Source organism: Cucurbita pepo, chromosome 12, assembly GCF_057944985.1.
Source record: "Cucurbita pepo subsp. pepo isolate OVF chromosome 12, ASM5794498v1, whole genome shotgun sequence".
NCBI classification, from domain to species: Eukaryota; Viridiplantae; Streptophyta; class Magnoliopsida; order Cucurbitales; family Cucurbitaceae; genus Cucurbita; species Cucurbita pepo.
Genome location: NC_141809.1, coordinates 7380069 through 7385362, shown reverse-complemented (window position 1 = coordinate 7385362; position 5294 = coordinate 7380069).

The window sequence follows — 5294 nt, the reverse complement described above, 5'->3', positions numbered from 1 at the left end:
AGAGTCATGTTTGCATGTTCATGCAAATTTGAGATCACCAAATTTTGACACTCAAAATTCCACTCAAATGTTTGGGATTATGTGGCAAGCATGCATATTTGAGTTAACCAAATTTTGACACTCAAAATTCGACTCAAACGTGTGGGGTTTATTTGGCAAGCATGCAAGTCTGGTTAAACCAAATTTTGACACCTCAAAATTCCACTAACATATATTTTTCCATTAAATGAAGTCAACATTTTGACTTTCTTCATTTTAATTTAACAATTAATTTGAATAATTAATTTCAAATTAAAGTAACATTTAAACTATTTAATTAATATTTAATATTAATTCAAATGCCAATCCCAATCAATTCAGACACATAATTGATTAAGATATTTAAATCTTATTTAAATATCTCATATTCTCTCTTTTTTGTTCAATTCGTAAATAAAACAAAAATGCGGTTAAATATATCGTATATATGTAGCGCATATTCCCTAATTTGAATTCGAACACTTCGAACTCACTCGTCATACTGTTCTATGGTTTAGTCCGATATGAGCTAGCAGAGGGACCTAATGGACCTATAGATCATGGGCTCCAACGATCCAAGATTAACCTGTTAAACTCATTAACCTAGTTAACCAACATTCGTTAACTACTAGGACACTCCACTATAGCCTAGTAGTTGCACTCCCCTCAGTATAGATATATTTTTGTCCATTTGATATAACCATGATTAGTAAGTCGATCCTTCACAGGTTGTTCGTAACTAGAGCTGGGTCAATTTATCGTTTTACCCCTAAAGTTACTTCTTATTCCTTATGCCTCACTGATCCTCTAATGAACAATTGGTTTGTGGTCCAACCAGTAAACCGAATCCCTCTCAGGCCAATGAGAGGGTGGGGCCCCTTGTTCAAGACCTAGAGTCAGTGCTTAAGGGAACTACCTCTCTTCTATCCCTAAAAGTGGGTAGGAGTGAATTCCATCTTGCACCCCACGTCCCCAACCATTCACCTAGTCTTACCCCTGAAATGGGAGGCCTATTGAGTCGGCGAACTAGAGCCACTCTCACCCATGCAAATCTAAGGATAATTCCGAATAAACAGGAGTTCATGGTTAGCTCAGGATTAAAACCGAGTTACCTAGGTTATCGAATGAAAAGAAAATCAGTCTCAATAGTAAACGACATTATAAAGTGAGAGTGGTTTTCTTCATGGTCCGATCTTATGCAATACTCTTTGCATAGGACGCCCCCACTCACATGTCTCCACATGTACAATTTAGTGATCACATTGTTTATATCATATACAAAAGTGGGCCGCATCCATAGTGTCCCCAGAATAAAGTACTCAGCCTTATCCTTATACTATAGATCATTTTGACTATATACTTGAACTTGATCCACTCTTATGTCTCTACATATAGTTCAAGTAATCATACTATAGCCAGAGTGTTCTTAGTTTATTGGATTTAGATTAATGATAGTAAAGTTCACTTTATTCAATGACAATCTTTATTGAATAAACAACAATAATAACTTTATTGAAAATAGAATATGTTTTTGTTTACAAACTATGAGTTTTAGGACATAAAACCCAACATCGATATGTAACTATTCCATATGTAATAAAATTAGGGTTTGAGATCTTTCTCGTATGGAACTATTCCATATGTAAAAAAAATTAGGATTATTTCCTGGTTGGAACAATTCCAAATAGAGAACTTTTCCTATTCAAACAATTCTAAATATACATATTTTACTTTTAGAATAATTCTTAAGGTAGATTTTTTTTAAAAAATTTTTTTGGAACAATTCCAAATGTAGTAAAATTAGGCTTTCAAAACTCTAAATTGTACCGCAAATGGATGAACGTCGTCATGGCCACCGCTGTCACTTTTCAATTTACAATGAACCTAACCGTATACATTTGTCTAACAAATCGGTAAATCTAATGCCAAAAACAATCAATTTTACAAAACAATATTACATATATCTTATATATGAGAAATCAAATACCCACTATACTATTTTTAATTCAAAATAAAAATCAATAGGCTCTATACCAATGGAAGGGAACGAACTCTTCAATGTTCCCCCAATCTTGTTCACTCGTTACATGAACTAGGCATATTTAAATATACATTTTGATTCTTGCTCCGAGTTTATCACATTGCTTGTAAAGTTTTAAACTCGCACAAATTTTTTTGTAACTGTTTTTTCTGTTAGTTGTTCTTTCATTTTCATGCATTGCATAGTGTATTTGAGTCACTCTCGATCTTTCGATGCCTCAAAATTCGGGGTGTAACAAAATAGGTCTCTTAGGTATGTATTTCATAATACAATTTTACATACAATGTATATCCTAGTCGTTTTTCTTTTTTCCTTTCATAAAGTTAACATGGAATCAAAAACCTAAGATATAGTGTTCGAGTATTTGTTTGGTTGTCGTTTTAGTCTTCGATACATATTTATTTCAAGTTGCACTTGTAACTTAGTTGGTTAGAGCACTTGTTTTGCAAGCGAGAGGTCTTGAGTTCAACTCTCAACAAGAGCACAAATAAATTCAATGTTGTTAGACTGAATTCTAAAAGTTTAGCCTAAAGAGTCATTTTATATAAAACAAAATAATACAATTTTAATATTAGATTGAATTCCAAGAGTTTCATAACATATCTATTTCGTAATACAATTTTATTTGATTTGGGTTTACATTATAAAGACAAATTAGTATTTGGCTTATTTTTCTCATTCATATAAATATGTCTTTTGGTTTGTATTTTATGATACACTAGCTTGGGTGTTTATTCGTTTGGTGATTTAAGAATTGATATGTTTTTTGTTTCAAGCAGCTCTTGTAGCTCAGTTGGATAGAGCACCCGTTTAGAGCATTATTGCCCTTTAGTACGTATTCTCCATGATTGTGAGCTAATACATTGAATAGAATAGAGAATATTTCTTTCCGTCAACAAAAGAGGATCGTTCCCCAAATGTCCATTTACAACATGAACGTTATATGTCGTAGGTACCTGTTTATATGTTGAATTCTTGTAACAACTTGAACCCCAACAAAAGCTACAATTAACTTTATTATAATATAAGATTAAAGCCATTTTCGATCTTGCTTCTACTATTGGTAGAACAATTGGTATCATAGTTTTGTGGTTGTAGCATTTCGGCACACAACAAGTGGTATCAGAGCTTTGAAGGTTGTATTAACTTTATTATAATATAAGATTAAAGCCATTTTCGATCTTGCCTCCACTATTGGTACAACAATTGGTATCATAGTTTTGTGGAGCATTTCGGCACACAACAAGTGGTATCAAAGCGTGGTTGTCGTATTTCGGAAATTCTAAAAGTTTTGACCCCCATCAACCATGAAACGTGCTCACAATCGTGTTATGTAGTATGCCATGTAATGTGGGTCATGTGAGACGCCATGTAATGTAAGAAACATATATGCGATGTTAGCACTACTTATGTAATGTCATGTTAGATATGTTAAGGGACCTCATGATGTATGTCACGTGCATCGGGATTCTTCCCCTTTATGTTACGAAAGAATGAAATACGATATTTATGTTTGTCATGATATCATGCAGGCCCTTTTCTGTTATGTGGTGTTCGGCTACGTGTAACATGTTGTGCTCGACCAAGTCAGGTCTAGGGGGTATGTTTACGAGCTCGCCTGGTGGGTCCATGTACACGTACATGGGTCGTGTGTGAAGGAGTGCCACACACCCAACCCTACCCAAAATAGGAAAGCGCCCAAGGCTATGAAAAGTTTATGAAAAGTTAAGGTCCCGCTCATAAAATACCACCCAACCCTACCCAGAATAGGAAAGCGCCCAAGGCTATGAAAAGTTTATGAAAGTCCTTCACACACCCAACCCTACCCAAAATAGGAAAGCGCCCAAGGCTATGAAAAGTTTATGAAAAGTTAAGGTCCCGCTCATAAAATACCACCCAACCCTACCCAGAATAGGAAAGCGCCCAAGGCTATGAAAAGTTTATGAAAAGTTAAGGTACCGCTCATAAAATACTACATTTTTTTCAGGTAAATGGATGGCAACAATGTACGGTTGACCAAGCTTGAAGCTGAGAACAACATGTAAGTTGGAGATGGATATTTTTAGGAGTTTACCATTGGACTGTTTGAAGTTACAGTAGTATTGCTTTATTTAGATTCATTTTTAAATTCATTTAGCTTTATTTAGATTCATTTTTAAATTCAGTTATTTGAAGGTGAAGATGGGATATTTTTAGGAGGTAAGCCAATGTACGTTTGAGGAAGCTGAGAACCCATAAAAGTTGGAGATGGGATATTTTTAGGAGTTTACCATTCGATTGTTTTAAGTTACATTGATTTATTTTTAAATTCAGTTATTTGAAACTCTAATTCATTCTTAAATTCAGTTATCTAAAGTTTATTTTTGGAGATAAGGTTGTTTTGGAGCGGATTCATTTTTAAATTCAGTTATTTGAAAGTTTATTTTTAGAGTTAAGGTTGTTTTAAATTCAGTTATTTGAAAGTCTACATTCATTCTTAAATTCAGTTATCTGAAAGTAGGTTGTTTTGGAGCGGATTCATTTTTAAATTCACTTATTTGAAAGTTTATTTTTAGAGATAAGGATGTTTTGGATCTATGAATTATTACGAAATGATGAGCTTACGCTTAATAAGTTATGTATGCATGAGTGACATCACTAATTAGGTTAAAAGAAAATTAGGGTCGTTACCGTTCTTCTAAAAAAAAGTTAACTCTTAAGGTTAAATTGGTAATCATCTCCACGGATTAAGCAAATTATGAACTTAGTTGTAAATTGTCATAAATTTTTTTATTTAATTTAGTTATTAACTCTCATCCCATGTATAGCAGTTTTGGTTAAATAAAAATATTAATTTGGTTATTTAATCTTTAACCATTTTAATTAATATCTTATTTATTTTGGTTATTAATCCTCATTTAGTATATATATAACATTCATATTGTGTGTCACATTGTATTTTGAGTGACATTTTGGAGAAACTTTTTGGTAAGAGACTTTGTAGCGTGAGAGTAAAGTATTCACTTGTAAACACTTTGATTATTAGTGATTGGTGGCTATACGTGGATGTAGGGGAATTTCTTGTCTCTGAACCACATAAATCTTTGTCTTTTTGTTTAAATTTCATTAGTTGGTGTTGTGAGTACATTTGATCTTGCTTCCACTATTGGTACAACAATTGATATCATAGTTTTGTGGTTGTAGCATTTCGGCGCATAACAAATGGTATCAAAGCTTTGAAGGTTGTATCATTTTT